Source organism: Ranitomeya variabilis, chromosome 5, assembly GCF_051348905.1.
Source record: "Ranitomeya variabilis isolate aRanVar5 chromosome 5, aRanVar5.hap1, whole genome shotgun sequence".
NCBI lineage: Eukaryota > Metazoa > Chordata > Amphibia > Anura > Dendrobatidae > Ranitomeya > Ranitomeya variabilis.
The window spans coordinates 548,953,627-548,970,349 of record NC_135236.1 but is presented as its reverse complement, the minus strand read 5'-3'; the positions used below and the strand labels follow the sequence as shown (position 1 = coordinate 548,970,349).

General features: G+C 41.6%; 1 protein-coding gene across 6 annotated transcripts in view; it reads right to left on the bottom strand.

Moving 5' to 3' along the window:
* Positions 1 to 3,871, bottom strand: part of HRH2 (histamine receptor H2) — a 259,444-nt gene extending 255,573 nt beyond the window's left edge. For 5 of the 6 annotated variants that reach the window (XR_013215835.1, XR_013215836.1, XM_077265890.1 and 2 more), the window contains exon 1: positions 3,659 to 3,867. The gene's annotated coding sequence lies outside the window, so the exon portion shown is untranslated. Of the gene's footprint in view, positions 1 to 3,658 lie in introns of all 6 variants that reach the window. The other variant, XM_077265888.1, reaches the window with a different exon arrangement.
* Between the last annotated feature and the right edge of the window lie 12,852 nt (positions 3,872 to 16,723).

The following is a 16,723-nucleotide window of genomic DNA, read 5'->3' as shown; positions in this document are numbered from 1 at the left end:
ACAAGTGACCCCATATTGGAAACTAGACCCCCCAAGGAACTTATCTAGATGTGTTGTGAGAACTTTGAACCCCCAAGTGTTTCACTACAGTTTATAACGCAGAGCCGTGAAAATAAAAATTATTTTTCTTTTTCACAAAAATGATTTTTTAGCCCCCAGTTTTGTATTTTCACAAGGGTATCAGGATAAATTGGACCCTAAAAGTTGTTGTCCAATTTGTCCTGAGTACGCTGATACCCCCTATGTGGGGGGAACCACTGTTTGGGCGCATGACAGAGCTCGGAAGGGAAGGAGCGCCATTTGGAATGCAGACTTAAATGGATTGGTCTGCAGGCGTCACGTTGCATTTGCAGAGCCCCTGATGTACCCAAACAGTACAAACCCCCCACAAGTGACCCCATATTGGAAACTAGACCTCCCAAGGAACTTATCTAGATGTGTTGTGAGAACTTTGAACCCCCAAGTGTTTCACTACAGTTTACAACACAGAGCCGTGAAAATAAAACATATTTTTTTTCCCACAAAAATGATTTTTAGCCCCCCAAATTTTTATTTTCCCAAGGATAACAAGAGAACTTGGACCCCAGAAGTTGTTGTTCAATTTGTCCCTAGTACGCTGATACCCCATATGTTGGGGTAAACCCCTTTTTGGACGCACGGGAGAGCTCGGAAGGGAAGGAGCACTGTTTTACTTTTTCAACGCAGAATTGGCTGGAATTGAGATTGGACGCCATGTCGCGTTTGGAGAGCCCCTGATGTGCCTGAACAGTGGAAACTCCCCAATTCTACCTGAAACCCTACCCCTAACCGTTTACTGAACATTTTCTGACAGTCATAAGTGCCACGTATATAAGTGCCACGTATATAAGTGCCACGTATATAAGTGCCACGTATTTAAGTGCCACGTATTTAAGTGCCACGTATTTAAGTGCCACGTATTTAAGTGCCACGTATTTAAGTGCCACGTATTTAAGTGCCACGATATTTCAGTGCCACAATATTTCAGTGCCACGTATTTCAGTGCCACGTATTTCAGTGCCACGTATTTCAGTGCCACGTATTTCAGGCACTGAAAAATACGTGGCACGTAAATATTTCAGTGCCACGATATTTCAGTGCCACGATATTTCAGTGCCACGTATTTCAGTGCCACGTATTTCAGGCAAGGAAAAATACGTGGCACGTAAATACGTGGCACGTAAATACGTGGCACTTAAATACGTGGCACTTAAATACGTGGCACTTAAATACGTGGCACTTATATACGTGGCCACTGAAATATTGTGGCACTTATATACGTATATACGTATATAAACGTATATTTCAGTGCCACGTATTTCAGTGCCACGTATTTCAGTGCCACGTATTTCAGTGCCACGTATTTCAGGCACTGAAAAATACGTGGCACGTAAATACTTCAGTGCCACGATATTTCAGTGCCACGATATTTCAGTGCCACGATATTTCAGTGCCACGTATTTCAGTGCCACGTATTTCAGGCACTGAAAAATATGTGGCACGTAAATACGTGGCACGTAAATACGTGGCACGTAAATACGTGGCACTGAAATACGTGGCACTGAAATACGTGGCACTTAAATACGTGGCACTTAAATACGTGGCACTTAAATACGTGGCACTTAAATACGTGGCACTTATATACGTGGCCACTGAAATATCGTGGCACTTATATACGTATATACGTATATAAACGTATATTTCAGTGCCACGTATTTCAGTGCCACGTATTTCAGGTTAGGGGTAGGGTTAGGGGTAGGGTTAGGGTTTTTTGTTTTTTTCTTGTTTTCTTGTGTTTTTCTATAAAAACGCATGCGTTTTACCGCGTTTACATGCATTTTTTCACACATGCGGTTTTTTTAAAAAACGCATGCAGATAAAAACGCAAGTGTGAAACCAGACTAAAAGACGCTTTTTATAGCAAAAAAGTTTTTGCGTCTCCACATTTTGAGACCTATAATTTTTCCACATTTTGGTCCACAGAGTCATGTGAGGTCTTGTTTTTTGCGGGACGAGTTGACGTTTTTATTGGTAACATTTTCGGACACGTGACCATTTTTTATCACTTTTTATTCCGATTTTTGTGAGGCAGAATAACCAAAAACCAGCTATTCATGAATTTCTTTTGGGAGAGACGTTTATACCGTTCTGCGCTTGGTAAAATTGATAAAGCAGTTTTATTCGTCGGGTCAGTACGATTACAGCGATACCTCATTTATATCATTTTTTTATGTTTTGACGCTTTTATACAATAAAAACTATTTTATAGAAAAAATAATTATTTTGGCATCGCTTTATTCTGAGGACTATAACTTTTTTATTTTTTTGCTGATGATGCTGCATGGCGGCTCGTTTTTTGCGGGACAAGATGACGTTTTCAGCGGTAACATGGTTATTTATATCCGTCTTTTTGATCGCGTGTTATTCCACTTTTTGTTCAGCGGTATGGTAATAAAGCGTTGTTTTTTGCCTCGTTTTTTTTTTTTTTTTTCTTACGGTGTTTACTGAAGGGGTTAACTAGTGGGCCAGTTTTATAGGTTGGGTCGTTACGGACGCGGCGATACTAAATATGTGTACTTTTATTGTTTTCGTTTGTTTTTTTTAGATAAAGAAATGTATTTATGGGAATAATATTTTTTTTTTTATTATTATTTATTTAGGAATTATTATTTTTTTTTTTACACATGTGGAAATTTTTTTTTTTACTTTTTTACTTTGTCCCAGGGGGGGACATCACAGATCGCAGATCTGATAGTGTGCACAGCACTCTATCAGATCCGTGATCATACTTTCATCGGAGCAGGCTGCAGCTTTCATCTGCAGCCTGCTCCGACCCGGAAGTGCTCCCTGCAGGACCCGGATACAGCCCCTCGGCCATTTTGGATCCGGGGCCTGCAGGGAGAAGACGTTCGGTACGAGGGGAGTACATCACCTTATACCGATCGTCTCAGGGAAGCCCGCAGGGAGCCCCCTCCCTGCGCGATGCTTCCCTGTACCGCCGGTACACCGCGATCATGTTTGATCGCGGTGTGCCGGGGGTTAATGTGCCGGGGGCGGTCCGTGACCGCTTCTGGCACATAGTGCCGGATGTCAGCTGCGATATGCAGCCGACACCCGGCCGCGATCGGCCGCGCTCCCCCCGTGAGCGCGGCCGATCGCGTATGACGTACTATACCGTCACCGGGAATTAAGGCCCACCCCACCTCGACGGTATAGTACGTCATATGGGATTAAGGGGTTAAAACCAAAAGGTCTCCATAAACACCCAAAACTGGTAATTTTTCAAGTCAACTTGATCAATCCCTATTTAGGAGCCTATCAACTGTAAGGAAATATTTTTTGTTATTGTTAAAAAATATTTTAATGCCAAGTCTAAGAAACTATGAGAAACCTATTAGTAAGCTATCAAACGCATTTTTTATGAAATCTACAGGTTGATATTCAGCTGGGAATGATGACACAACTTAAGTGTTCCAGAATAATGGTATGTAGCAGAATAGCTTTTGGGAGGGATCTCAAAAAATGATAATAAAAAATGTTTCTGTAAAATGAATCAAATTCTTTTGTAACAGATGATAGAAATATCATGTATTGGAATCATATGTGATGCTTGAAGAACAGAGAAAGGGAAAGTTCCTACCTGCATTGTGAAGATACTGAGGGCAGACAGCTTGTAAATTGCTTTAGGAAATGTTCCAGCTATAGAAATTCCCAATGCATATCCCGTGAATCTCCTTGAAAAGAATGGCACATCCATACGAAAGACTTGTCACTTCGCCCACAAGGAGTGCGCGGTTCTTGTACTGCTCACTGCAGCTCCTGTTCTTACAGACATGCAAGCTCTGCTCTGAATATAGAATGACTCGAACAGGCAGAAGAGAGAGATGGGAGGGATTTTTATGCTCTGTAATCTCACTGGCAAATTCTATTATTCGGCAATGGTAACACTCCATACAAGAGCTTTGCAGAAGTAGGTCTCTTTATCTGGTCAACCGATGCCAAACTATTTATCGAATTGTGAATCATCAAAATTAAGATTGGGAGTCACAGGCAAGAAGCAAAATGAAACTTTCTTATGAAATAAATATTTACATAACTGATTGGAAATTAACAGGTAAGGTTAGTTTACATGTCCGTTTGTCTGTCCTGTTTTAAGAACAAATGGAATTCATGCCCAAAATGGAACAGTTTGCTAACTGACGTAAAAGAAAATAAAGCGACCCATATTTATTATTATGGGGTCCATCTGGTTTATATTTAGTGTCATTTTTTTGGGATGGAAGCAAAAGGTTCTGAATGTTGAACTTTTTCATCGTTTTTAATAATGAACATCAATTGAAAACCAGATGAACCCCGTTATAATCATTGAGGGCCATCTTTTTCCATTTGGATCTGTTCGCATTGGGATTCATTTGGAGCATGATTTCTATTTGTCTGTTTCTTAAACAGAACAAATAAATGGATATGTGAGCAGAGCCTTAGAGGACCATGTGATTGAAATAAACACATGAGTACAAGGAGCTATATTTGAAAGGTCAAAATGTGCCAAATAATTCAAGAACACTTATATAGAAATGTACAGTGCAAAGCTCAAAATCAATAACAAAAAATATGGCATACTCTTTATTGAAAACAAAATACGGTAATTAAAAGTATAAAAGTACATACAAAAGTCAGGGGTGATGAAGCTTGATGTCAAATGCATGTTGGGTGCATTTTCATTATTAGGTAAAGTGCACTCCATGCCACTGCGCACTACTTTCATCATGTGAAGGTTTATCTGATATTCTTTCCCTGTTTATCTGTATGTACATTAAAGGGTCATTACTTATACAGCATTGGCTATTTTGACTTGTTTCTCTTAAGTATCCGTCCTCAATACTGTGATTACACATAATATAACTTTGTATTGATTTATAATATTCACACAAGGGAGTTTTGTTATTATCACTTACCTACCTTTAGTATTTTACATGTCTGACTTTTGTATGTCTATTGTTATGCTTTTAATTATTTTGTTATCCAAAAAAGAATATATATTTATTGTTTTTTGCTCTTGCATGATTCCATTTAGGTATTTTTGAACTAATTATTGAATAAATAACCATGTTATTAATGCAAATACAAATTGTGCACTAAATTGAGCATAGATACATTGGCAGGAGACATGTTAAGGTCTGAAACAACCAGTGGGCAAGTCTAAGGCCAAAAGAATATTATTACTTGGAGCTGTGCACTTGCCAAAACAGCCAAAAATACCTCCATAACATTACCAAATTAGTACAACTTGGAAAGTGAATAGTACATAATGATGGCCAAACTGGTTCAGGCCTTAACATGTGGGTTTTGGAGTTGAAATGTGGAGTCTTTCGTGAGAAATGTTAGGTGAAGATTAGTGATGGGTGAGTATTGTCATTGATCAGGTTTTCCCGCGTAGCTGCATAATTTACGGCTGCTAGCCAGCCTGAGTACATGTGGGGGTTGCCTGGATGCTAGGGAATCCCCATATGTATTCAAGCTGTCTTGCAGTCTCAAATCATGCAGCTGCATCAACAAAAACTAAATCTCGGAGCACTCACAAATACTCGGAGACCACCCGAGCAACGAGTATACTTGCTCGTCAATAGTGAAGATGAAAAATGTTGACTAGACTAGACGACAGAAGGGACTGTACTGACAGAAGTGACTCTTGAAGTGCTAATGGTTCACAGGTTAGAGCATGACATACTTGCCGTGCCTGGAGCTTTAGCATACTTGACAACAGTCCCGAATTTTCTGGGCAAAGGCTTCAAGAATGTTGCTTTCTAGAGATTTATTATAATAATATTTTATACTGTATGTTTCTTTTATTTTAGGCATGTTTAAAGAAGAGAAGGAGCCAGCTCTTATATGTAAGGTAAGCAGAACAATAGAGTGGAGGAACCAGTTGACAATGTATTTCATGACTTTATCAATGTATGCATATCAACAGCATTTCTGCAAAAAAAGTTTTTGATGAAAAACCTATAATTGTTCAATCAGCTCTTTTTATTGACCTCCCTTGCTTCTTCTTTCCATGATAAGCATGTCTCTTAAAATGAGAATAGTGGTGTCTGTTTCTCCATTGTCCAACATTGAAGGTTGGCATGAAGGTAAAAAATCAATGATGCCGTACTATGTTGCAAGGTAATTTCTGCTGCTTTACATTCAGTAAATATGGATCTTTCATGCTTTACTAGCAAGAATGTGAAGTGTACAGGAACAACTTTAAATTGGTTTGCTAAAAATAGATGCACACATTGCCTCCAGACAGATCGGAGTACTGTACATTGTAAGTTACACTTTCAAGAGGATTAATGTATCTCACAGCTTGTTCAGTGCACAGAGAAGGACTATACACAACCCTTGATCTGATGAAAGGCTATTGGCAGATCCCCATGTCCCAGAGTGTAAAGGAGAAGACACTTGATGGGTATTTTCAGTACATCCTGATGCCCTTTGATCTACATGGGACCCCGTCCACTTTCCAGAGGGCAATGGATCGGATCCTGGATCCAAGAGGGGCAAAAAAAAGCTGCAAATAAACAAGAAGTGACCGCAACCGCTTTCCAAGAAGCAAGTGAGGGCATTTCTTGGAATTGTGGGGTATTACCAGCTGTTCATCCCAGGTTTTGCTATAATATAAAGTTTTGCTATAATCACCACACCATTGACAAATCTTCTTAAAGGCACAAAGTCAATGATAGTTAAATGGACTGCTGACACAGAGATGGCATTCCAGGAGCTGAAGCAGGCTCTCTGTAAACATTCGGTTCTGGTAGCACCAGACTTCAGCAAAGAGTTTGTGGATCAGACGGATGCCTCAGAAGTTGGGTTGGGAGCTGTGCTGTGAAGCAAATGTAGAAGAGCATCCCATCCTGTAACTGAGTCGGAAGCACTCGTTATGCGAGAAAAACTATGCCACTGGGGAAAAAGAGTGTCTAGCCATAAAATGGCCCGTGGATACATTTTTCGGTATTATCTACTAGACAGGAGGGTCAAACTTGTATCCCATCATGTTTTTCTGAGATGGTTAAGGGACAAAAAGGGTAAGAATGCCCAGTTGACTAGATGGTTCTTAGGCCTCCAGAATTTCAGGTTCCACGTAGAACACAGGCATGGGAAGTTACATGGGAATGCAGGTGCATTCCCTGTTTAGTGTCCGAAGATGCCAAAGCCCCGACTTTTGGCAGAGGAGGGGAATGTGTGACAGGGTCACTGGCATGGGATATGAGGAGAGATATGTGTCATGAAGATTGCTTTCTTCTGTTTTCTAGAAACCCATAAATTTCTCTTCAGCATGCTAGGTGCTGAAGAAGTTATTCAGCCATGTAATGGGTGGGTTTGTGGGTGATTAGGTATAAGGATTCTGGACTTTCCTGGTGTCTGTTCGCCCTGATCCAAGATGGAGTCTTGGATCTCGCCCTGTCATGGAACTTCCTGTCTGTCCTGATTATATAAGTCCGGGTCTTATGTTCACCTGTGCCTGAGTATTTTGTGCTGCTGGTTCCTGAGCATCTGTCTGTTTGCTGATTAACTCCCTGCTTCTGCTGCTCACTACTCGGTGGTCTGCCTCACTCCATTCAACTACCTCTCGCCTCTGGAACTGCTGCGATGGGCAGCACACCAGAGGAAGGATCTCCTTTGTTTACAAAACTTTTCGCAGTGTTGTGCCTCTTTGCACAACCACACCTGGACGTCATTCACTTAATGCACCATCTGTGAACTATTGGACTTCTACTAACAAGAACTGTGCACACGTGTGAGCAAGTTTTGCTGGACTTCATCATTTAAGTACTGTGTGCATTCACACTAACAATAACCTTATTGGACTTCCTCGTTTCTTGTGTCTTGTTTGCTTCCACATCATTTCCTTGCTGGACTGGTTCACATTAGAGGTCGCGCCACGCTACTCAGTTTGCTGTGATTTTCTATATAGAGCTGAGGACCTCGTTACTATTGCAGGAATATCTGTACTATGTTTTGTTCACTATCCTGTTGGCTATTTTCTATATAGAGCTGAGGACCTCGTTACAATTGCAGAAATATCTGTGTTAGTTCTGTTTACATTTCTGTTTTTGAGTAAATACATCTTTTGCTGCAACTTTGCTCTCAGACTGGCTTTATCCCATGCTATCAGATTCCGTAGTACCCATATAATTATTACACTAGGTAAGAGATGAGCAGGAAGCCTATGCCTACTCACCACATTTCCACCTCAAGGGTGTGGCTGGGATGTTCAATGTCCAGACAGTTTTTTTTTGTCTGTGTTATTTGGAGGGAAGAAGCCTCCAATCTGTAGCTTCTGTGAGAGCTGCCGCATGTGACCCAGAAGGCGAGAGCCATACTGGGAAGAACTTTATATGGACTTTTTGTTTTCATTTGAGGCAAAAAGGCTGATTTCAATTACTATTTTGGGCATATTGGTTTATGAAGCAATAAACCGCCCATTGACTTTAACCAAACGTGTTCCTGTGTCTACGTCGGGGAGCAGCTAAGTGAGCCGACCTTCCACAATATATAAAGAAAAAATACTACCATCCGATGGTGATTGTCGGGACCACACTCAGTCGGAGCAGCCTTTGGAAGTGGGGAATCACCAGAAATAATACACAAGACACGTCTCGTATAGTATATCACTGGGAAGCCTCTGAAGCACGCCTGCCTTCAAGGTGCTATCCCCTCTTTATATAGTTGTACAGGTAGTTTCAGTGGTTATACAAGTTTTGCTTGTTTAAACAAAGAGAGAAAAGAGAAGACAAAAAAAACAGTTTCGGCTATGTGATAGTTTCACAACAAACAAAACAGTACAGTTTCGCCTAAGTGGCAGTTTCACAAACAAAAAATAGGATTTCACACTATAGCTAAAATGTCCTTGAATGGACAGGTCAATATTGATCACAAATTCTTTTTGGTTCATTGAGGTAACCATTTTTGTTCCGCTCTTCACAATCCCCCCTTTGACATATTCCATTCAAAAACCTTGTCATATAGACGATTATTTTAGTCATTCTTTTTGTGATATTACAAAAAAAAAAAAAAAAAAATTATATTCTCGCATCCATTACACAAAATTTATTTGTGCATACCGAGATACCCTTGAGTAGAACCTTGAATAATACATATATAATTACAATAACTATAACTGTATGTATTAGGCTTTGCATAATCCCGGTAACCCACCCACCGATCCCCCTGAACCAATTGGCCGGGTTAAGAAAAGAAAAGGTATCTGACCACCAGCTATCCTTATTTTGGTCATTGTCTTTGTCATACTGATCCCTGAGTCGTTGTACGTCTTCTAATTTAAATCTCATACTCATAGTACTATTCGGGTCTATATAATGACAGCAGGTGGGTCCGATGATTTGACACATACCCCCTTGTGAGGCAGTTAGGTAATCCAATACCAGGGTATGTTGGTTAGTGACTATTATAAGCTGATTCTGTACAGCTATACTAGTATTTAATATGTCCAATATATCCCAAATCTGGTCATCTAGATAATCCGTGGCTCTAACTAATTTATCCCACATCTGTGTTAACATAGGATAAATAAAAATGGTACTAGCAATTTTGTTGGGAATTCCCATTTGTACTATATGTGGCCTCCCCGAGGGACGTGGTGAGTTATCTGCAGCTCTTTTATACAGTGTGTGCTTGGGCACGGCTTGCATATTCACTTGTTTGTTCGAAATTATGAAAATAGCCGGGGTTAGGCGTCCTAATGTACAAGTACCCTTTATACCTACGGGAAGCCATTTATATGCTCCTTCTCCGCATATCCAAAATGTACCCTCAGGCAGATCCCACAAAGCTGAGTGCTGCAATACCAATCTGTGAGCCAAATCCACAAAACTAGATACATTCTGAAGCATACACCAAGAGGGTTTTTGTCCCAAGGGGCTACAGTACCCGGCTGCGGGATTCCCACATACATGCATTCCGTTGACATACTCATCGGATTCATTGCAAACCAGGTTCCCCGGCTTACTTGTACAACTGTTTGCATCACCTTGGGGGAACAACTCGGAATGTTCCCATTTTCTATTATGTATGTACCTTTCCAATACTGTAGGTTTGAAAGCATCAGAGGAAGGGGTGGTTGTACTGAAACTGAGCTGTAGATTTTCAGTGGGGACCTGTCCTAAATCAGTTAATCCAGTCTTATTCCTAGGTACCCATGCTCCTCCTCTGAGTGCTAAATATTGTAAGTTGCCTATTTTTCCTGTAAGATTGCCCTGCCACCAAGGAAATTCTACCCATCCCACAACTGGTATGGCGATTGTAGTATTCCATAGTCTAGTATTGCCAGGTTGGTTGTTGGCCAGGTTGTCTGAACAATTAGGCCAAGCGAATATTTCTTCAGCTGACACGGGAACTGCTAGAAAAGGTATACTTGTGGCTGATACTGGTGAATGGGTACAGATCCAACAATCTGCCAGGGGTTGCCTATTATTTAACAAATCATGCACTAATTTTCTATGATGTTGTACGAATCTATTGTTCAAAGGGGCTAGAGAATTCAATCTTTCCCATGCCTCCGTTGAGGTTAACATTATTAACATCAATATCATGAGTCTTATACTGCTTTTTTGCAATGGCTTGCATGTATCCATGATGCCTTTCCTTCAAGCTTGACTGCTGTTGGAGTTGTTAACAGGACTTGGAAAGGTCCGTCAAATCTCGGTTCCAGAGTCTTTCTGGTGTGTCTTTTCACGTAGATTTGATCACCAGGTTCCAACTTGTGGCCTCCTTCGAGATTTTCTGGATCTGGAAGGGAAGCAAAAACTTGCGAATGCACTTTAGTTAAACGTTTTTGTAATTCTTGTACATAAGCAGTTAAAGTCTCAGTATTCAACATCAGTTGTTGTGGAAAATAACAACCCAAATTTGCTGCTCTACCAAAAAGAATCTCATGTGGTGACAGCTTAGCCTTCCCCCTTGGGGCGTTTCGGATGGAATACAGGGCAAGTGGTAGACACTCGGTCCAAGGCTTTCCTGTTTCTGCCATGGCCTTCTGGATTTTTTATTTTATTGTTCCATTTAATCTTTCCACTTTACCTGAACTCTGTGGGTGATATGGAGTGTGAAACTGGTTTTCTACTCCCAACATTTTCATAACATTCTGGAATATTTCTCCAGTAAAATGGGTACCCCTATCTGACTCGATCACCTCAGGCATGCCGTAACGGGGTATCAGTTCATGTGCTATTTTAATGGCAGTAGTTTTTGCTGAGGCTTTATGAACTGGATAAGCCTCTGGCCACCCTGAGAACATGTCCACACACACAAGCACATATTCGTATCCGTTGTACCTAGGAAGCTGGATGTAGTCGATCTGGAGTCTTTGAAAGGGATACAGTGGTCTTACATGATGCTTGGTTGGGGTTTTAATGGTCTGACCTGGATTGTGTGCCAGGCATATAGCGCATGCAGCACACATGTTCCGAGCGAAATTACCAAAGCCTGGAGCCAACCACCTTTCTTTTACCTTGAGCGTCATACCGTTTGCCGATACATGCGTAGGTAGGTGGAGGTCACTCGCCACTGCGGGGTACCAGGCTCTGGGTAAACACAACAAAGTTCCTTTTTTCCATAATCCTTGCTGATCTTCTGCCCCTTTTTTCTGCCACTGCCCTCGTTCTTCGTCGTCTACCTGTTTCTGAGCTTCCTTCAATCTCTCCTCATCATCTTCAGAGCTATCTAGTGTGTGGGCATGATGTAAGGGTTTACGTGCTGCCTGTTTTGCTGCTTTGTCGGCTTTATCATTACCCCTGGCTTCCTCGGTGTCGAGTCTCACATGTGCAGCTACCTTTATCACCGCTATTTCTTTAGTTTCTTGTGCTGCCTCCAGAATCTGTCTAATGAGGGAGGCATGTTTAACAGGTTGGCCTGAAGCAGTCATATAACCTCTGGCTCTCCATATTACGCCAAAATCGAAAATAATGCCATGTGCATATCTAGAATCAGTGTATATGTTTGCTGTCTGATCTTTGGCTATTTTTAGAGCTTCAACTAATGCCGTAAGTTCTGCTTCTTGTGCAGACTGATTAGCAGGGAGAGGTTCTGCTTTCAGCACCAGTGAAATTGCGGCTACTACTCGTACACAAGAAGGTGCGGCTCTAGCTACAGGGTCCAGATGAGCTGATATGTATGCCACAGGTCTCTGTTTGTTTCCATGTTTTTGTGTGAGCACCCCTGTAGCATGTGAGGATATCTCAGCTGCCATCAATTGAAAAGGTTTAGTGTAGTCTGGGAGTCCCAAAGCCGGAGCTGATACCAGTGCTGTTTTCAAAGAGGAAAATGACTGTTTAGCCTCTTCACTGAGTGAATATGGCGTGTTGGCAATACAGTCATATAAAGACTGCATGAGTTGACTTGCATGTATGATCCACTGTCTACAGTGTGAAACAATACCCAGGAAAGCACGCAGCTGTTTGTGATTCCTGGGTTCAAGCATGTTACGTATGGCTTCTGTACGTTGAGGTGTGAGGTGTCTGATGCCCTGTGATATGCAGTGACCTAAGAACACGACTGTTTGTTGACAAGCCTGGAGTTTCTGTCTATTTACTTTACAGCCTTCTTGCGCTAGGAAAATTAAGAAATTAACAGTTGAGGTAACTGCCGTCTGCTCATCAGGGCAACAAATAAGTAAATCATCTACATATTGTAGAATGACTACTCCTGGTTCTGGGGTGAAATTTTTCAGCACGGTCTGCATTGCTTCAGAGTACAAAGTTGGTGAGTGTACCATACCTTGTGGCAATCTTGTCCATGCTAATTGTTTACCCTTGAATGTAAAGGCAAACAAATGCCAACAGTTCTTATGTAGTGGCACAGAAAAAAATGCGTTTGATAAGTCAATTACCGTAAAATATGCAGCAGTGCTGGGAATTTGAGACAGTAAGGTATGAGGATTCGGTACCACAGGGGTGACCGGTGCCAAAACCTTATTGATTTCCCGTAGGTCGTGCACCATGCGATATTTCACCATAGTTTCTTTGGAGGAAACTTTCTTTTTAACAGGATATAAGGGTGTATTGGCGGGTGACCTGATTTCTACCAAAACACCTTGTAACACATAATCCTGAATTTGTTGAGAAATCGCCAGTTCTTGCTGGGCGCTGATGGGGTATTGCCTGAGCTGAGGTAAAATGGTTCCCGGGGCAGTTTCTAACAGTATAGGAGCTACTGATAAGAATCCTACATCAGTGTCTCCTTTTGCCCATAGGCTGTCAGGAACCCGAGACAAGTCAATTTTTGCTTGTTGAGTGTAAATTTCGGGAAAATCCTCCATTGCCTGTATTCTAACATATTGTTCCAGAGTTTCTGCATCTTCAGGGATGGTCAGCATAACTGTGCCATTTTCTCTAAAATGGATGTTTGCGTGCATTTTACTTAAGACATCAGTACCCAGCAAGCAGGTAGGTGCACCTTTAGCAAATAAAAATTTGGATACAAAGGTTTTAGGGCCAAAGCTCACATTTAAAGGTTTTGTAAAGGGCAACGCCTGAATTTTACCATCATACCCTTCTGCATATGTTACCTTTGAGGATATATTGTCAGGATATGGTAAAAAGTCTTGATTTAAAATGGAGGATGTTGCTCCCGTATCTCTCAGAAAAGGTACATTTTTACCCTCAACCTCAACTTGTATTATTGGTCTTCTAGAAGGAAGAGAGACCTGCATAACCTTCAGTCATTCTGAGCTGTCTGTTTGATCAGGCCCTGGGTTATTTATCCTATTTTTGGGTACAAAGGTTCCTGAATCTATATCTGCTTTTCTCTTCCTACATTCCCTTTGGAAATGTCCTGGCTTCTTACAGTAATGACAAGTAAACTTTTGATTAGCAGAGCCAGTATTAGCCTGTGCAATTCTTACTGGCTTAGAATTTTCTCTTAAGTCCATTTCTATCCCTACAGCTTTCTGTCTAGCCAGGTGTGGGTCTTCCAAGGTTCTCCAATCAGGGGTTGCGGCCTTAAGCTTTTCCTTCACTTTTGGAGACAATCCATCTATAAAGGTTTTTGTAACTAACCTCATCATTCCTGAAGCGATTAGATCCATGCCTTCATCTCTGAAATTATTTTCTACACTTAGATAATATTCGTCTACTGATTGTCCAGATTTCTGAGCCACCACTCCCGTTGTTCCTCTCTGCCTCTGTTTTTCCCTTATGAAAACCATTAAGTGATCTACAAATTGCGTACCTGATTCTATCGTTTGTAAGGCACCATCTCCTGCCTGGGGCCTATGTACCTGTAGATTTGCTAATAGCTCCTGGAAGAGTCCAGGAGTCATTTTCATTCTACATAATTCTTCTCCATCTGCCCAAACTCCAGCGTGAGTCTGCATAATTTGCTGTATATATTGTGCAAATCTAACTGGACACTGGGTGGGATCTGGTGCGTTATGCAAGAGAGACATGCCTTCAGCGGGGGACCAAGGGAAATATTGTCGAGTTTGGTGATATCTAGTTCCCATTACTCTGTCAGCACCAGGTTCCCTAAAGGGTCTTGGTACTACCCTAACAGGGGCAAGTACAGCGCCATGTCTAGGTGTACCACAGGCTAGGCAATCATTTCTCCAGTCTGGATTTTGTTGTCCACAGTGCGGACATACCCATCCTCCTGGTCCGGCTAAACTTTGAGGTGGTGTTTGGAGAAAAGATGGGGCATGTGGGTTAAGGTATGGGGGTGGGGTGTTCTTATATTCCACATTTTGTTTTTCTCCATAGCCTGCGGGTCTAATACACCACTTTTTATTCTGTTGATTATATGTCCATCCCTCTTTTTCTGCTACCCTAGAGACATCAATCAACGCTTGGATCTGATCTATCCATTTCTTGTCTTTGATTATGCCTTTTTTTTTTTCCTGAATTCCTTCCCATTTTTTTCTACTAAAGGCTTCTGCCTTAGTAACTCCAAACTTACTAAAAATCTTTCTCAGCCCCTTAGTGGCATCTTCACCACTTCTCTCCTTTATGATAGTATAGATATCTAATTCTTCTGGTTCCGACTTTGTTTGCTTATTCCCCATTTTCTTATCCTGAGCTTTTTTCTTTTCTTGCCCTAGGTGGCGTTTGGGTATGAGAATACCTCGTTACCTTCTTCCTAAGGAGCTAGGATGTTTAACGGCTTCTGCGTACCGTGTTGATGTAAGAAAATCCTGATTCCTACACCTATAGCAAACAACACAAATGCAACCAGACAGAGGATCAAAATACAACGTATCTTGTCCCAGGCTAATTTATCTGTCCTGGGCTCATACTATCATACACTTATCCGTCACCAGGTTTTCGTCAAAGACAGGATCAGAGATTGAACATAGGCGCGGAGGTCTCCCCGAAAGGACGCAACCACGTTGCCCAGTGGGACAGTCACTTCTTCTGTTTCAACACCCTGGGCGGCTTATAGGGCTATTCCCAACTTCCACACACCTTCTATTCACATTCACTCTCATTCAATGCCGTACTCCGTGAGGTGGTCAATTCCTAAGTAGTTCAAGAACCCGAGCTATAGGTATCCTCCTCTACTAGAACTACCCGCTAAAGGACACGACACAGAAAATCTTACGGACAGTGCAGGGCAGATATAAGAGATCTAACAGTGTCTCTTACCTGGCCAGGTTTTTATTCATCTGCCGTCCATTATACCAGATTCTCTTTTCGTTCGTATTCTGCCGGTGTTCTTGAAGGAGTACACAGACCTCGGGTCCCTGTTCAGGCGCCAGGAAATGTCGGGACCACACTCAGTCGGAGCAGCCTTTGGAAGTGGGGAATCACCAGAAATAATACACAAGACACGTCTCGTATAGTATATCACTGGGAAGCCTCTGAAGCACGCCTGCCTTCAAGGTGCTATCCCCTCTTTATATAGTTGTACAGGTAGTTTCATTGGTTATACAAGTTTTGCTTGTTTAAACAAAGAGAGAAAAGAGAAGACAAAAAAAACAGTTGCGGCTATGTGATAGTTTCACAACAAACAAAACAGTACAGTTTCGCCTAAGTGGCAGTTTCACAAACAAAAAATAGGATTTCACACTATAGCTAAAATGTCCTTGAATGGACAGGTCAATATTGATCACAAATTCTTTTTGGTTCATTGAGGTAACCATTTTTGTTCCGCTCTTCACATGATCATATAGTGGTAGCTACTAGTGATGAGCAAAGATGCTCACATAACTTCATAGGTGTTATCTGAGCATCTGCGAGTGCTTGTATATTATGTTCGCGTCCCTGCGGCTGCATGATTTCTGGCTGTCAGACAGCCTCAACACATGTGGGGATTCCCTAACAAGCAGGCAATCCCCACATGTATTGAGACTGTCTAACAGATGCAAATCATGCAGTCACAGAGACTCGAAAATACTATACGAGCATGCCCAGATGCTCGGCTAACACCTGAGTGTGCTCAAGTAAGACGTTATCCGGGCACCTTCACTTATGAATAGCAGCTACTAGTTCTATAAGAGATTACACTACAGTTGATATTTCTAATTAGAGCTATTCATCTTCCATGTCTTTCAAATCTGGCCCAGACTGCCATCATGATTTCTTTATGACTTTTGTCTTCCATTTGCAACACAGATGCTGCACCATCTCCACCTATTTCCAATCTATGCAAACTTCCCTATCCTACTGCTACCACTACTTCTGAGTCCTTTGTTGCCCTGTTTGCATCCCTA